The sequence below is a fragment of the Xiphophorus hellerii genome, chromosome 18 (genome assembly GCF_003331165.1).
Source record: "Xiphophorus hellerii strain 12219 chromosome 18, Xiphophorus_hellerii-4.1, whole genome shotgun sequence".
In the NCBI taxonomy this organism is placed as follows: Eukaryota; Metazoa; Chordata; class Actinopteri; order Cyprinodontiformes; family Poeciliidae; genus Xiphophorus; species Xiphophorus hellerii.
The window spans coordinates 30504999-30523537 of NC_045689.1; the positions used below are offsets into that span (position 1 = coordinate 30504999).

The 18539-nt window shown below is 43.4% G+C and overlaps 1 protein-coding gene across 2 annotated transcripts in view; it reads left to right on the top strand.

Annotated features, from left to right (window-relative positions):
- Window positions 1-932: 932 nt before the first annotated feature.
- The window catches only part of robo1 (roundabout, axon guidance receptor, homolog 1 (Drosophila)), a 362874-nt gene continuing 345267 nt past the window's right edge, over window positions 933-18539 (top strand). Inside the window, exon 1 of one of the 2 annotated variants that reach the window (XM_032590627.1) lies at window positions 933-1283. The gene's annotated coding sequence lies outside the window, so the exon portion shown is untranslated. The remainder of the gene's footprint in view (window positions 1284-18539) is intronic. The other variant, XM_032590626.1, reaches the window with a different exon arrangement.

The following is an 18539-nucleotide window of genomic DNA, read 5'->3' on the forward strand; positions in this document are numbered from 1 at the left end:
TTAAAATCACTCCAAAACACATTTTTAATTATCTTATCAGAACTTAGAGTTTTTATTTTGGTCTTTAAGCAGAATTTAATTAGAGGTCAAACATTTCAGCCCATCATCCACCAATTTGCCTCTAAGACTGCAGCTCCACCACCGGGTGGTTACAGATTTTTCCTTCTAGTCTGAAGGATCTGAGTGGGGAGTCGCTGGGCTGTGGAAGCTTTTAAACTGCAGCTGTGAGGAGGAGCTGCATCTTGAAGGCAGTGCTTGGTCCTGCCAGGCATTTTGCACAGCTGGGTGGTTGCCATGGGAGACTAAAGGATTTCTCAAAGAGGCATAAAAGATTTAAGGCAACACTCCAGGTCAGTTTTCGATTAAGGAATATCATTATAACATGATGTAAAGCTGAAAAAAAAAAAGATTTTATGCAACATTGCCCCTTTAATTGGATTACTGAAATAAGTCATTCTTATTTATTGAGATGAACATACTTTTTCCGTGTAAAAATCCAGACTCTTAGGATCCACCAGCCCTCTTAATCTTGTGACAACAGCTTAGCTTGCTCATGCCTTGGGCCGGCTCTGACGGAGAACTCTATTATACAAATGCCATTTCTTATTGTGATTCAGTGTTGAGCTTTTAAGCTTCAGGATCGTTTGGGTTTCCGAGTGTCTTTGAAGGAGCATCAGAAAATAAAGCAACAGCCACGAGTATTCTCTTGTATTCACTCCTTTCTCTCTCTCTCTCTCTCTCGTTTTTTTTTCTTTAAAGTTTTTATTCTGTAATCTCAGTAGTCGCTCCGTTAAAAACAAATCACAGGACAACATCGTAATTCACAAACCGTCTGATTGTCCTGCGGCTCATTAGGAATCCCGTATTGATTGCGGCGCCATTGTTCGCGCGCAGCGTTAGGACCCGGGGAGGCTGACGCCGCCGCTCTCCGCCACAGCAGCATGGACGCATTTGTATTCGCCGGGCTCTCCACTTTCCCCCGCCGCACTAACCGCACCGCAGCCCGCAACACCGCATAGGATACACGTTGTTTTCTCTACCCAAAAAGGATAAGACTTCTCGCAGGACTCTGCCTAACAATGGTTCGTCCTTAAAAAAAAGAAGAAGCGGACTCCTCGCCTCCGCTCCGGCCGCTCTGTCACTGTTTGAAGACTCCACGTTTCCTGCCGCTGGTGCAGTTCTCATCCACGCGCGCGGCGAACTAAAGTTTTGCTCAGCCCGCCGGCATGGAGCTGCTCTGCTTTTAGGGAGGCTTGTTTGAAGCTTTGCGTCATTTTGGAGAGGTGAGTACAGTTTACGGTCTCTATTAGCCGAAGAAGCGCCCACAGGTCGCGGACAAACGCTGTCTGCTGCCGAAGGGTTTTGCCGGTGTGATTCATAGACTCTGAGCTGCGGCTTCTCAGCTCAATATTAAGTAACATAAAAATGTGGGATATACGTAAATGCTTCATCGAGCAAAGTACAACTTTTACTACATTTTTTTAAAATCACCGCTAAATATGAATGTTTCATATTTTGAGGGGAATTAAATCCTTTATTACACATACTTTTTTCGCAGCTCGCGTGCTGCTGCTGCGCGCGCGAGTTGGTTGTGAAAGCAGCCTGTTGACTGACGGGCTGCCAGGACGCTCGCGCAGCTCACCCGGAGCTGTTCTTTTTTCCGTGGTGCTGAAAGTTTCCCAGCTGGCCACATGACTGGACGCATCGAGGAAGGAAGAGACAGAAACGAGGCTTAGATGCGCAGCCAAGCTGTCGTTTCTATAGAGAGACGCTTGGACTTTTTTTTTTTTTTTTGTTATTGAATGTTAGAATTGAACCGCCCTCTGATTTCCAGAAGAAACTGGGGGGGGGGGGGGAATTAGTGTGCTTTGAATCTATAGAGTCCCTCTGTGGAGTTTCATCAGTTATGATATGCGACGTGAATAGAAACAGTTTCCATTGTTCCTCTGTTGTCTACCTTTGCTTTGATGTTCTCCCGAGACCAAATAAATATATTACGCCATAGTTGTGGTTTTACGTTAAAATCTGAACTTAGCTGTTTATAACTGTCATTTACTTTCAGGAAAAAAAGAAAACTTACTTTAAGCGATTATTTAATGAATGGCGTTGTAAATGCGACGCTCTGAACGTCGGAGAGATAAATCTAGAAGGATGTACGGACAGGTGAAGAGACACGCGGTCTCTTCTGCAGCTTCGTTTCCTGCTCCAACCATCTTTGCAGAAAATGCCAGAGGAAATTTACACAGTAGGTCACTGATCAAAGACACAAATATGATTTTTTATTTTCTTTTTTGTTATTTTACTACAGTACATTGATGGCAGGAACAACTCACTGGCGCCACCAAGGGGGGACCCCAGGGGCCACCCTGCTGCTCCTTAAACTCCACCCTCCCCCTCCACAGTCTTTTATGCCTAATATAATTTCCAAAAATGTTTTCTTTATGTATTTATACACCTATTTATCCCTGTGCTTTTTAATTTTGTCCTCCAGTGTGCCACTTAAACATCAGTCCTTCCCATATGGCTAAGATTTTATTAAGCCTCACATGCTCCATTCAGGGTGGGCCCCATGTGGCCACTCCTTTAAAGTTTCTTATTGATTTAATTTTTAAGGCAGCCATGTAAAAATGTTGGGTTATGTAATTCTTGTATATCTGTTCTGGAAAAAGTCCAATTATAGATTATTATGGAGCATGTCTAATACCTGCTTCTGTTGGCTTTTACAGGAAACAACGATAGCAGAAAGTGACTGGAGACTATCCCAAAAATATTAAGTCACAGTTGAAAAAGTATAGGGATGAAAATTTACTCTAACACAGCACAGTCCCTCCCCCACTTATTGCTGCACATCCCATGTCAGTTAGCTGAAACAAAGCTTCCTAAAGACATGATACAATTTCTGAATATTTATGTTCATAAAACATATGAGCATATAAGCAGTGCCACCTATTACAGTAATAATGTTTAATACTACAATTAGCTAAGAACTGTATGTCTTGTTCAGCAGGAGACTGTAGACTGGCTGACAGCCTGATCCATTACCAGCTGATGTGAATTTGTAATCCTTGTCACTTTGTAAAGATCTGAACTCAGGACCATAGCTAGCTATTTGGGTGCACAGATCCTTTGTGGTGCCATTATCATCCCACCATCCATCTTTTTCAGCAGTAGTAACATCCAGTGGTTGATCCTGTGACTCGTTTGATGTGAAAATAGTGTTTACATTTCAATTTTGCCAAACACGTTAATTTCAATACGGCTGAAAAATCACCTCAACCTAGGGCAAAAGCATTTTGGCGAAAAGCATGACCTTTTTCCCCAAAATCGCCATGTTTTCATTAAGCAAATTTATTTTCGTCATTCCAGTTTTCGCAATTATGTGGTTAATGGAAACACAGCTTCTGAGAGGAGGGCCACCTCTGGAGAGACTGGAGCAAATGTCTTACTCTTGTATTTCTCAAATCTATAAACATGCCTCACAACGTTTAGTTAAATAATATGTAGTTATGGATGATTACAATGATCAAGCCGGATTTTATTTGGTGCTCCCTGGCCACTTGGTGTCCAACCCGCAGTGTGTTGTGCACGTGGGCGGAGCTACATCACTTCTTGAATAGCACTTTTTTTCTTTTTACTTAACTTTTTCGCATGAAGCTTTTAAGAATAGCTACGGCTCAATATCCATATAATTTTGTTGGCCATTAATAAGATTAATTTCTATTATGTAGTGAATTTATTTATTTTTTAAAAACTTTTTTAAAATATTGTGATACACTAACATAGTGGTATTTTTAAGATGATTACACTTAGCACCTACAGCCCACACCGACCACCTAAAACACCAAAACATGCAACCATTCATTTCTTGTTTGTTTCCAATCTTTCACTTTACAAGAATAGTTTCGGAAAACCTCATATTGTACACATGCTGCCATGTTGGATGGATTTACAGATTTATTAACCGATTAATAAATCTGGAAGACTTAAAGCAATTTCTTTGTCAAAACGTGTTGGATAAGGAACATTTTCCTGCATCTTAAACTGGGATAAAATAAAGCTGTGCAGTAAAAGATGTATGAAATTCAGGGAGGAAAAGGAAGTGAAGCAAAAAGTGTTTTTATCTGGTTGTTTGTGTTGAACGCGTGGCTTTGCCCACTGCGAGCCGCCGGTCACACGTCTGCGGTCGTCTCAGTAAGTCTCTCTAATCCAGAGAGGAAGACCAGATATGCCTTCAGTGGCACATTTGGGGCTTATCGGCAGAGTTGGAAATTTCCGCGTGGCAGTCTGAAGCAGAACATTAATAGATCTCATCTAACAGGATTATGGTGATATTTGGGGAGTGAGACAGGAAGAACCAACAACACTAACTAATGTGTGAATAATGATTCGCTGAGAGACACAGAGAGGATTTTGCACATGAATCCATCAAAGCTGCGTTGCTGAACCGAGGCTGTGTTTGCAGCGAACATTTCTGTTTGGAAAAGATTCTTTCATTTGTATTCACTAGTAAAGAGATTAGAAAGCTCTCTAAGAAGTCTGCAGTTTTTTTTAGCAGAGGAAGCATTTCTGTCTAGACACTTGAAAAAAAACATAATAACCTCTTGTCAGGTGCAAATGATAAAGGAAGTTGCCATCCCTCTCCTTCGTCTTCCTCCCCCCTAAAGACGCCTGAACGCCCCAAGGCTGATGAGGATTGATTTTCATTTTATTGTTTTTATTTTTCATTCCTCTGTCAAAACTCATGAAAACCAGTGTCCTGCAAGGCTGCTTGATTGAAAAACTCCAACCCCTCCTTCCTATTATAGGTCTGTGGCTTCTCCCCACAGAGCCCCGCGGCTGTGGCTCCTACATCATGGAGACCCTCGTTCCTCCTGACATTCGACCTCACGTGCGAAAGGTCGAGTGCTGCTAGTGATCATCGGGTCTCATCATTTTCCCATGACGCTGTCATTTCGGTGCCCTGCGGATGGCATGTCGGTCACCCATGCTGGCGAGTCAATTAGTCATGTCTGAGGGAAAACAATGAAGCATTTCTGATGGGAGGGTTTTCGGTCTATTTAAAGGCAGGGTTTGCTCTACATGTAGTTGAGCAAACCCCAAAAGCCGCACCATCAGAAGGATTTTTTATTCTTCAAAATATGTTCAAAGAATGTAAAAGCATATGAGAGATTTGCATACTTGTACTAACCATGATGAGTTCTAAACGATTATAAATATGAAATATAGGGCTGGGCAATAAATCAATAGCAGTATATCTTGTGATAGATATGTACCAAATAAAAACACATCTATTCCAATACAATATTCAATAATTTCACTGCACTCCAATCCTGAACAGCATGATGTTCTGGGCAATGTAAGGAGAGGAAAGGCGGCCAGCTAAGCAAAGTGGTTGGCAGCAATTAACTCACTCACTCATTGGCTGCCTAGCAACAACCTGTTGAGTAACTTGCACACCTTCAGGTTTCAAGTTTTGCCTCATAACTTCGTAAAAATTTAAAGTAATACAAAAAAAACGAAACAACAACAACATGGAATGAAAGGATAAAATGAGAACAGCTCCTCCAGATAAAACTGTGGATAAAACAGGAAAGGTTGTCATGTCAACAATTTGACAGTATTTCAGATATTTAAAACTAAGTCCAATCAATAATTATCATTACTGGCCAATATATAACCCTTGTATCGTGATATGTTTTTTTATTCATATCGTCCTACCCTAACGAAATGTTGGAATTGAGTTTATTTTGAAAAACCAACACTGGCGGCTCCTGCTTGGCTGGCTGTGTTGCTGACCACTGTGCACATTCCTGCTCTCAGGAGTGAAGACCACAGTCTAAAGTAGAGATACCTAAGGAAGGCTAAGTTGAATGCAGTTTTAGTTTGAGCCTCTGAAAACGACCCTGATGTTAACATATGCAGTTAGGCCTGTCGCGATAAACGATAAATCAATTAATCGTACGATAAATTAAAACGATCGACGTCATTTTAATTATCGGCATTATCGTCTCTTCTGACCTTTTTCTCTTTCTATTGATGACACCGAATGAAAAAAGGCTCAACTCCGGTGCTCTCCACCGACTCCTCCCTTCCTCATTTCCTTAGTGTAAAGCCCAGCGCACACGACACGATCTTAGAGCTGTTGGCCGATTGTCTGCCCACTTTCAAAACTTGAGAGCCCACACATTAGCCGACAGAAATCCTAGGTATAACGGTTCGATCGGGTTCGGTCCTGCCGTGTGGTGTCCAACAATGGGCACAAAATAATGGCTACAAGTCCAGTGAACTAATTTTAAAACCGGGCATTAATCAATGCTTTACTACAATCTACCTGCAGTGCATGTGGCTAGTGTCAGCGTAAAGTCCTGACTGAATGAAAATCATTATAGCCTACAGTATTTACGTCACGTTAACGAAGAACAGCTGAAAAGTTACCGGGTTTATAAACTGCGGTAGCAATTTCGCTCCAACTCCTCCCCTTGTCATTTCTATATTCTTTGCATGTTGAATAAACATTAATGTTGTTTCCACATATCATCTCCAATGTCCGCTGGACTTCGGGTTGCGCCATATCAGCTGTTTGGGATTCCCCTCTGTAATTTCCCCTCAAAAAGCACAAAGGAGAATCAGCGCTTTCTGATTGGCTACCTGTCACATTTAACAGGCTGCGTTAAGATCCCAGTCGGGAAAAACCCCTGATTTAGATCGGAGCTGCAACAACGATCTACCATAACACACCACACAATCTTAGAAAGACCAACGTTTCAAGATTGTTGTAAGGCGAAAAATAGGAGCAAAAAATCGTGTAGTGTGAACTATTGCATCAGGTAGTCGGTGTGCCCATCTTCTCTATTTAAATCTAATTATTACTGAAGGGCAACATAATATACAGACTTCATAATCTGCACTCTTTTGGTTGAATGCAGTATTTATTTCCACTTTGGCTTTATGTTGTTTAGTTTTTTTTCAAGTGCGTTTTTTGTTAATGGAGACTGAGAATCCATTTTATTTTTGTTTTTGGTTGTTTTGCTTATTTTGTTTATCAGTTCCAGTGTTAAGTTTTCTTTTGAAAATAAAGTGTATCTATCTTTGGCAGGAAATCATATGCATTATTTTGTCATTTCCATTAAATCAGTGTAAAAAGGTCTTCAAACAATATTATCGTTTATTGCAATAATTTTTGAGACAATTAATCGTTCAGCAAAATTTGCTATCGTGACAGGCCTACATATGCTAAATTGAACAATGGCAACGTAGTTATTTAATATAGTTTAGCCTTCATGTGTATGTTTGAGATACGCTTTGAAGGCTTCCTGATTGTGGTATTTGATTGTCGTATCACATGCCTTTCCACACAACAGCCCACTAGTACGGTTTAAAAAAATCCTAGAGGAAAACCTGAAAGGTGTTCCTCTTAAGAACAGCATCTCCGCAAATCACTGCAAAATTAACCCTAAAAAGCCAGCTATTCATTTTATCTTTCTAAGTTTTTCTGTGTGGTTTATGGGTAAAGCAAGCAATTCTGCTCGTGCAAGTTTGTCTTAATGCCGTGAGAAGAGAAGGAAACAGATTTAGGCATCAACAACGGGAAGGCAAAAAAGACAGATTTCTGTTCACCAGCGTGAGAAGAGGAGATTGTGATCAAAGATGTGGAGATTAGGAAATCTATGATTGCCTTTCAAGGAAATCGAGTGTTCTGTAAATAAAATCCCCAGTTTGCAGCACTGTGTGGCGTTTGGTGATGGTGAATACCTCAGGGGAAGATGGTTGAACAAAAATCTGTCACAATAGGTTTGCATGCATGTGCACAGAGCTACTGTCTGATTCACACACACATACAGGCCCCTGCAACAGTATCGACAACTCTGGAAACTTTTCACTTTTGTAATGTTCATTAGTGTTACATGATAATTAAAAGCAAAGTAGTGTTTAATTATAAAGTGGAAGGAAAATACTTACATTTTTTCACTCAAAAACATGGTATTGATTTGTTTTTAGTACCTTTGACTCTGATGCCCCCAAATAAAATCCAGTCGGCCCATGCTAATGCCAATTCTGGTCGAGTCCAGTTTCTTGCCATAAAAATGTTTGCCCCTTAAAACTGCTGTAAATGATGTAATGAATGGAAATTGTTTTGATGACATGCTGGAGGCGGAGTTTGGAAAGAGTAGGAGTTTCTTAAAGAGACAGAAGCCCAATTTTATGGCATCGAATTGCAAAGTCAAATTGCGTTTATGCCACATTTGATATGTACAGCATTTTTATAATAACTAAAGGTGAAGTAGTTAATTAACTGTGCTATAAAATGGCACTGTGTGCCTCAAAAAGAGCAATTACATGATGTAAAAATATTATAGGCTTTTATTTTGGAATTTTTGTTAAACTTCATTTCAAAGGGCCAAACTAATTAAATGTATAACAGTCATTGGGTTAAATCAGTTATATAATGCTCAACAGAGCAATTATCTGATTTAAAAATATTCAAGGCTTTTATTTTGAAATTTTCAGTATGCTTCGTTTTAAAGTTCCAAACTAATCCCATGTGTAACAGTTACTGAGTTAAATCAGTTATATACAGCCCATAGCAGCAATTAGTTCTAAAGGCCAGTTCAGTCCTGCTCTGTTTCAACTGAGGGTTCCACTATAGATAGAACTACAGTGATGCGTATTTGTAGTCCAAATCAGCAGCCAATAGCCTCTTGAGTTCCGTTGCTATGTTAAATAAGTTTCACACCAAGGTGTGAACTGTTAGTGACAGAGCCTGAGAGCCTCAGAAAATCCTGTCGCATGACTTTGCTCTGAAGCACCGTGACAGAAAACCGTACGGTCCAGATAAATTTCGAAAACATTTTACCGGAGCAGACATGCGTATCAATGTGAGGACCGATTTTGATACCAATCGTGCGATATTTGTGGGCGTGATGGCGATTTCAAAATTATTTTGGGCTCAAAAAAATTTCTCACTCTAGCAGAGGGGCACTCAGACAGAGAGACACTCTAATTTTAGGAAAAATGAGAAACTTTGGGTCGCTTAGAGACAAATTGTGGACAAACCGTAACTGGTATCGACGAGCCGTCTTCACTTTCGAAGAGATCACAGACGTATCTACAAAATGAAATTTGAATGGCATTTCTACGTGAATTCGTGACGACACAGAAAATCCTCAAAAATAGGGTATTTCTAGGATTTTTCCCATTGACTTATAATGGGTTTTTTTTCGTAGTTTTTTGCGAATTATGTCGCCATGTTAACCCCGAATCCCACCAAAAGTAATAGCTCCAATGGCGTGAATTTTCTGCACGTTTTGATACCTCATTTGTAGGTGTGCACGCAGCGGTATGAGCCGCATTAACGGTTACGGATGAAAAACTAGAAAATTCCTGAAGAAATTTAACCGGGGCCTGCCAAAGTGTGCCCGTCGGTTTGGACCCAGCGTTCTGATGCTAGAAATTAGCATCAATGCTAAAGAAAGCTGCAACGTAATCAATAGCATGTGGAGATTGACAAGAATGTTTACTAACATGGACTTGCACCATTCAGTATGATAAAGTAAGTGTATCAGCTAAAATTTGCAAAAATGCTAATGTTAGCGTGATTGCTGTCAGTAGCATGTGGGACATCACTAGGATGTTCTCTATAATGGACTTACTCCATTCAGTATACTAAACATGGCTAAAAAGTAAAATGAATAGCTAATAGCTTATTAAAGCTAAAATGCTAATGCTAATGAACTGCCTTGCTGCGCAAGGCAGTTCCCTAACCTGAGAGAAAAAGATAATGCAGAATAATACTATTGCACCGCCTGCGGCGGCGCACTAACCTCAGGGGCATGTTGAGGCTTTTATTTTGAAATTTTTGTTAAGCTTCTCCATGGGCTGCCATGAAGCCCCTCCATGGGCTGCCACCTTATCGTGGTGGAGGGGTTTGAGTGTCCCAATGATCCTAGGAGCTATGCTGTCTGGGGCTTCATGCCCCTGGTAGGGTCACCCAAGGCAGACAGGTCCTAGGTGAGGGACCAGACAAAGAGCAGCCCAAAGACCCCAATGATGAAGGAAAACTTTGGACTTGGTGTTCCCTCGCCCGGACGCGGGTCACCGGGGCCCCACTCTGGAGCCAGGCCTGGAGGGGGGGCACGATGGCGAGCGTCTGGTGGCCGGGCTTTTACCCATGGAGCCCGGCCGGGCTCAGCCCGAAGAGGAAACATGGGCCCCCCCTCCCATGGGCCCACCACCCGTGGGAGGGGCCAAAGGGGTCGGGTGCAGTGTGGGATGGGTGGCAGCAGAGGGAGGGGACCCTGGCGGTCCGATCCTCGGTTGCAGAAACTGGCTCTTGGGACGTGGAATGTCACCTCTCTGGTGGGGAAGGAGCCGGAGCTAGTGCGTGAGGTCGAGAGGTTCCGGCTAGAAATAGTCGGTCTCACCTCGACGCACGGCTCTGGTTCTGGAACCAGTCTCCTTGAGAGGGGCTGGACATACTTCCACTCTGGAGTTGCCCAAGGTGAGAGGCGTCGGGCAGGAGTGGGCATACTTGTTGCTCCCCATCTCGGCGCCTGTACGTTGGGGTTTACCCCGGTGAACGAGAGGGTAGCATCCCTCCGCCTACGGGTGGGGGGACGGGTTCTGACTGTCGTTTGTGCTTACGGGCCGAACGACAGTTCAGATTACCCACCCTTTTTGGAGTCCTTAGAGGGGGTACTGGAGAGTGCTCCTCCTGGGGACTCCCTTGTTCTGCTGGGGGACTTCAACGCTCACGTGGGCAATGACAGTGAGACCTGGAGGGGCGTGGTTGGGAGGAACGGCCCGCCCGACCTGAACTCGAGCGGTGTTCTGTTGCTGGACTTCTGTGCTCGCCATGGATTGTCCATAACGAACACCATGTTCAAGCATAAGGGTGTCCATATGTGCACTTGGCACCAGGACACCCTAGGCCGCAGTTCGATGATCGACTTTGTCATCGTTTCATCGGATCTGCGGCCGTATGTCTTGGACACTCGGGTGAAGAGAGGTGCGGAGCTGTCCACTGACCACTACCTGGTGGTGAGTTGGCTCCGGTGGTGGGGGCGAAAGCCGGTCAGACCTGGCAGGCCCAAACGTGTTGTGAGGGTCTGCTGGGAACGTCTGGCGGAATCCCCTGTGAGACGGAGCTTTAACTCCCATCTCCGGCAAAACTTCGAACACGTCCCGGGGGAGGTGGGGGACATGGAGTCTGAGTGGACCGTGTTCCGTGCCTCCATTGTCGAGGCGGCCGATCGGAGCTGTGGCCGCAAGGTTGTCGGTGCCTGTCGCGGCGGCAACCCTCGAACCCGCTGGTGGACACCTTCGGTGAGGGATGCCGTCAGGCTGAAGAAGGAGTCCTATCGGGCCTTTTTGGCCTGTGGGACTCCGGAAGCAGCTGATGGGTACCGGCGGGCGAAGCGGCATGCGGCTCGGGCGGTTGCTGAGGCAAAAACCCGGGCGTGGGAGGAGTTTGGAGAGGCCATGGAGAAAGACTTCCGTACGGCTTCGAGGCGATTCTGGTCCACCATCCGGCGTCTCAGGGGGGGGAAGCGGTGCAGCACCAACACTGTTTATAGTGGGGATGGTGTGCTGCTGACCTCTACTCGGGACGTTGTGGGCCGGTGGGCAGAGTACTTCGAAGACCTCCTCAATCCCACCAACATGCCTTCCACTGAGGAAGCGGAGCCTGGGGACTCTGGGTTGGGCTCTCCAATCTCTGGGGACGAGGTCGCCGAGGTGGTTAAAAAGCTCCTCGGTGGCAGGGCCCCGGGTGTGGATGAGATCCGCCCGGAGTTTCTTAAGGCTCTGGATGTTGTAGGGTTGTGTTGGTTGACGCGACTCTGCAATGTCGCATGGACATCGGGGGCAGTTCCCCTGGATTGGCAGACTGGGGTGGTGGTCCCCCTGTTCAAAAAGGGGGACCGGAGGGTGTGCTCCAATTATAGAGGGGTCACACTCTTAAGCCTCCCTGGCAAGGTCTATTCAGGGGTCCTGGAGAGGAGGGTCCGTCGGATAGTCGAACCTCGGATTCAGGAAGAGCAGTGTGGTTTTCGTCCTGGTCGTGGAACGCTGGACCAGCTCTACACCCTCGGCAGGGTCCTGGAGGGTGCATGGGAGTTCGCCCAACCAGTCTACATGTGTTTTGTGGACCTGGAGAAGGCGTTCGACCGTGTCCCTCGGGGAGCCCTGTGGGGGGTTCTCCGGGAGTATGGGGTACCGGGCCCTTTGATACGGGCTGTCAGGTCCCTGTATGACCGGTGTCAGAGTCTGGTCCGCATTGCCGGCAGTAAGTCGGGCTCGTTTCCGGTGAGAGTTGGACTCCGCCAGGGCTGCCCTTTGTCACCGATTCTGTTCATCACTTTCATGGACAGAATTTCTAGGCGCAGCCAAGGTGTTGAGGGGATCCGATTTGGTGGCCTTAGGATCTCATCTCTGCTTTTTGCAGACGATGTGGTCCTTTTGGCTTCATCAGATCGTGATCTGCAGCTCTCGCTGGAGCGGTTCGCAGCCGAGTGTGACGCGGCCGGGATGAGGATCAGTGCCTCCAAATCCGAGGCCATGGTCTTGAGCCGGAAAAGGGTAGAGTGCCTTCTCCGGGTCAGGGGGGGTGTCCTGCCCCAAGTGGAGGAGTTTAAGTATCTCGGGATCTTGTTCACGAATGGGGGAAGAAGGGAACGGGAGATCGACAGGCGGATTGGCGCAGCGTCTGCTGTCAAGCGGGCGCTGTACCGGTCCGTCGTGGTGAAGAGAGAGCTGAGCCAAAAAGCGAAGCTCTCGATTTACCGGTCGATCTACGTTCCCACCCTCATCTATGGTCATGAGCTTTGGGTCATGACCGAAAGAACGAGATCGCGGATACAAGCGGCCGAAATGGGTTTTCTCCGTAGGGTGGCTGGGCTCTCCCTTAGAGATAGGGTGAGAAGCTCAGTCATCCGGGAGGGACTCAGAGTAGAGCCGCTGCTCCTTCACATCGAGAGGAGCCAGTTGAGGTGGCTCGGGCATCTGGTCAGGATGCCTCCTAGACGCCTCCCTGGTGAGGTGTTCCGGGCACGTCCCACCGGGAGGAGGCCCCGGGGAAGACCCAGGACACGCTGGAGGGACTATGTCTCTCGGCTGGCCTGGGAACGCCTCGGGATTCCCCCGGAGGAGCTAGAAGAAGTGGCTGGGGAGAGGGAAGTCTGGGCCTCCCTTCTGAAGCTGCTACCCCCGCGACCCGACCTCGGATAAGCGGAAGAAGATGGATGGATGGATGGATGTTAAGCTTCATTTCAAAGTGCCAAACTAATCCCATGTGTAACAATTGCTGGGTTAAATCAGTTATATAATGCTCAAAAGAGCAATTATCTGATGTAAAAATTGTCAAGGCTTTTATTTTGAAATTTTCAGTTTGCTTCATTTCAAAGAGCTAAACTAATATCATGTGTAACAGTGCTTTGGATGAAAAAGTCAAATAAAGCCAAAAAGAGCAATTATCTGATGTAAAAATATTCAAGGCTTTTATTTTGAAATTTTTGTTAAGCTTCATTTCAAAGGGCCAAACGAATTCCATGTCTAACAGTCATTGTATTGAATCAGTTATATAATGCTCGAAAGAGCAGTTATGTGATGTAAAAATATTCAAGGCTTTTATTTTGAAATTTTTGTTAAACTTCATTTCAAAGGGCCAGATAAATCCCATGTATAACACGCAATGGATTAAATCAGTTATATAATGCTCAAAAGACTAATAACATGATGTAAAACTTCTCAAGGCTTTTATTTTGAAATTTTTGTTAAGCTTCATTTCAAAGGGCCAAACTAATCCCATGTCTAATAGTCATTTGGTTAAATCAGTTATATAAAGCTCAAAAGAGCAAATACCTGATGTAAAAATTTTCAAGGCTGTTATTTTGAAATTTTCAGTGAGTTTAATTTTAAATTGCCACACTAAATCCATGTGTAACAATGGTTGGATAAAATCAGTTATAAAAAGCCCAAAACACAAGTAGTTCTAAAGGCCAGCTCAGTCCTCCTCTGTAGTAACTGACAGTTCCACCATGTTTGTAGTTCTGACATTAGAAGGGCATTAGAATGTTGTCTGTAATTGACTTACTGCACTCAGTATATTAAACATGGCTAATAAGTAAGAAAATAGCTAATAGCTTATTTAAGGTAAAAGGCTAATGCTAATGAACTGCCTTGCTGCGCAAGGCAGTTCCCTAACCTGAGAGAAAAATATATTGCATGCTAATATTATTGCACCGCCTACGGCGGTGCATTAACCTGAGGGGGATATTGAGGCTTTTATTTTGAAAAAATACATAAGCTTTATATTAAATGATCACACTAATTAAAATGTCTAACAGTGTTTGAGTTAAATCCATTATTTACTGGCCAAAACAGCCAATAGCTCTAAATGGCAGCTCAGCCCTCTGTTTTAACTGAGTATTGATTAGAACTACAGTGACGCGTATTTGTAGTCCTGACCAGCAGCCAATCCCCTCCTGTGTTCCATTGCTATGGTTATCAATCCTCTGCTAACTGTCATGTGTGTGTGACACAGAGAGGTGGAAAAAGATTTCTATCTTTGTGAGACACCCCATTGGTTTATATGGAAAAAGCAGTCCGAACAACTCCTTGCCGTTCAGGAACCGAGAGACGTATTGGAAAACCGTTTGAAGCATATGAAAGGGCTATTTTTCTTCTCCCATAGTTCCGCGATTCATATTTGTAGCTCACTCACAGTAATTGCAGTGATGAGACAAAAATGGTGCATGCAGAGCTCAGAAATTTTTCAGAAATACATGGAAGTGAATCTGGGAGAGCGTCAGTTATCCTGGCGCATGATTTCGCTCTGAAGCACCTTGACAGAAAACCGTAAGCCCTAGAGAAATTTTGAAAACATTTTACCGGAGCAGGCATGCGTATCAATGTCATGACCAAGTTTGATACCAATTGGGCGATATTTGTGGGCATGAGGGCGATTTCAAAATTATTTTGGGGTCAAAAATTCTCTTCATTTCTCACTCTAAAAAAGCGGCAGTTGGTGTCAGTTAGGCTCTGCGTTTCGGCAGTTGGAAATTTGGCTCGTTTGACGCTTTTTACGTCGCCATCGTAAGTCCGATTCCTTATAAAAATAATAGCTCCCTTCTTGGCACCGAGCCGCACGTTTTGATACCACTTTTGTGGGGGTGCACGCAGCGGTACGAGCCGCATTAACGGTGATGGAAGAAAAATAAATCTATAAAGATATAAAATATAAATAAAGAGACATTCTATTGGGTGTAGAATAATAGGTGCCTGCCATGCAATGCATGGAGGCAGTACTGACTTGCTTCGCAAGTCAGTACTGCTCTCCTTATGCATTGCTATGGGCAGGCCCCAATAAAGAATTGGGAGAATAGCAATAGGTTCCTGCCATTGCTTTGCATGGCAGGCCCCAATAACCAGATACTGAGAATCGATTTCTAAGAACTTGTAGTCTCTTCTAGGCTCATAATTAAAGAATCATGTGTGCTGATTCTCTTCACACCAGCAGGGAAGTTAGCCAGATGGTAGAAGCTCAATACAAGGAAATACTGAAAATCTGCTATTAGCTGCAGACGACTTGAAAATACAGTGGAGGTTCACCTTCCAACAAGAACATGGCTCAGCTCTATTTTAGGCCTCAATCCATTTGAGAATCTGTGGTCAAACCTTGAAATTGATCTTAAGACACCATTCAGACAATCAGACTGTCTAAATGGATCTCTGCCAGAAGCTGATGGTAAACCACATAAAAGCAAAAAGATGTTCTAAATTGACTGAATAATTGTGAGATGGTTGTTGTCATGAAAAGTGGAATTTAGTATTTTATGAGAACCCATATATAATAGCAGCTAATTCAATAGATTTTCTTTAAGCTGATGGATTTGTATTCGCTGTTGGAGGTTCCTGCCATGGAAGAAGCATTGGGTTTTGTAAAAAGTGTGTGTGGCCAAACCGATGTAGAGCTCCATAAAGTGTGAAATTGAAGAGATGGAGAATGTAGCAGAGAGTGTGCTCAATGATTTGTCTCTAAATGAGTGCACTCCAAAAGTAGTCATGTAACCCACACAAAGCATGATCCCCTTTGCTGCTTGGTTCTGGGCTTCACTGTAGCTAATATTTCAGAAAAAAATAGAACGCACACCACTGAGGCTTGTCACTTAGTGTTGGAGGAAATGCTTAAAGGTTTGTATTGTTCACCTGCTGTAAGCTGCTTTATCCCTCTCCATCAACTGATAAGTGCTTGATCCGTCAGCACCAAAACACCATTTTGTGGATTCAAAAAACTTTCACTGTTCACGTTTATTTCAAGAAATATGTCTAAGATTTTCACTTCTGAATATACCAAAGTTAAATTTTGCTAAAGGAGTGAACCTTGGTGTAATGGAGATTACTACAAAACACCGACCCAAAGGCTATGTTCATACAGGAAACAAATCCAATATTTTATTTATTTTTTCTCATATGTGACCCATTTTTTACTTTTTTATGGCAGTCTAAATGACCCAATTCTGATCTCTTCATCCCTTGAACCCCTAAAAATATCTGATTTGTGCCACTTCCATATGTGATACTAAGTTGAATACATATCCAATTGTTTTCCAACTGTGTCCAGTCTTAATGATCAAGTACCATTTTATCTGACATTTTATGTAATTGATATGAGACATGCAACATAATTGTGCGCCAGCAGAAGCCAGACGTGGTAAATCCAGACATAATGTCTGAAAATTATAATTATGAACTTATGACAGACTTATGTCTGTGTCAATGACACATCCTAATCACACCAGTCTGGGCTATAACTACACATCCAATCAGACTTCTCTGTGCCTTATTTTATATTAGCTCCCTTCGTCTTATAATTTTTGGGATTGTAAACCGTTCACACAGAAATCTGATTGCGGTCGCATTTAATTAGTAATATGAACGACCATTCAAAAGCAAGTCGGATTTCAGCAAAAAATTGGAATTGGTCATGAGCATCAAGACCTGCTGTGTGATCGTAGCTTAAGAATCTCATGGATGTAAACAAAGAATCCCAAACGATTTACAACATTAATATCAATCCTTTAAAATGTATTTAATCCCTTTGTACTGTTTCACATTTTTCATATTAAACCTCCAACACAAACTAGCACATATCTCTGGATAAAAGGAAGCACTGCCATATGTTCAGTCTCCTTCACACCAAACATAAGCGGTGCTAGAAGCTTTGAAAAGCTCATTGTACTGGTCAACCCACTGTCTAAACATAGAAATGGTATGCTAGAGTTGATAGTGAAAATGACTAAGGTAAATACACAGCAATCCTGAAAGAAAACCTGATAAAACTTGGAAAAGGTTTGAGACCTTAAGCAGTACAACCGCTATTACACATCCAGACGTGCAACATAATTTGAATCAAGAAATTCAACACTTTAATTTAATTCACTACAGGAAAAATATATATTCTCACGCCTTACTCTTGTTTTAAAAGCATAATTTTAGTTAAGTATATCATCCATGCAGCCTTACATGCGCACCTCAGTGTAATGTAATGGAAGCTGGCTCTCCAGAAGCAGAGAGGGAAATTCATCCCCTTTCGCCACTTTCTTTGTGCCATATCTTGATTCCTCTGGCCCCCAGTGTGCAGCAACACACTCACACTGTGATAAACCTCCACATAAGAACCCAGACACTCTCTACATCAATGGCAACCACTCTGCCCACCATTTGGCAGGGTATCTGTGGTCTATTATTTTGTGTTTCCTCTTGTGGTAAAGTGCTGCATTATTTAGCAGGTTTTTAAAACTCATAAAACAGCTTGGTCCCAGTGGGAGGCGCTGCGGTGTTTCTCATTTCGGAGGTTTCTGAGGTGTCTTTTATACGGAAGTGCCCTGTAACTGGAAGAAACGCTGAGCTGAGATGACAAAGGGCAACTGATAAACAATTTTTTTTATTCGACTAAAGCATGACTTATTTTCTTCCATGGTCTCATTCACTAACTCTACCTTCCTCCCTTTTAGTTTGATGAGTAGTTGTAGTTCAGTGCTTCTATTTTGCTTCCTGAAAACACTTGTTGAACCTATGCCCCACCGAATAAATGCGGTAATCAACGGAAAACACAGTCAGTCAGTCAACCAATCAATCAATCAATCAATCAATCAATCAATCAATCAATCAATCAATCAATCAATCAATCAATCAGTGTATTGTTTTGTAGCTTCTTTTGGGACAGGTTTTGTAAAATACCAAATGACTAAGGTGCCAATATCCCTTTGGTTTAAGTTTGTCTCTGGTGGTATCTTTAAGCAAGTTTTTGCGCACTCAGCACTATCGTACTGTTTGATGTCAGTACCCATCTCCATATGGGACCAGGAACAGCACACACTTAGCTGATTTTTGATTGCCTGTTTGTGCCGCAGATGTGCGATCTGGTTTAATTTTTCAGATTTTAACTCTCTAATTGCGCACGCGTGCACATCGATTTGCATGGTGCGTTTGTAAACTTCCATCTGTCTTTGTGAGCCTTGCATGTGCCACGTGTGTAGCAT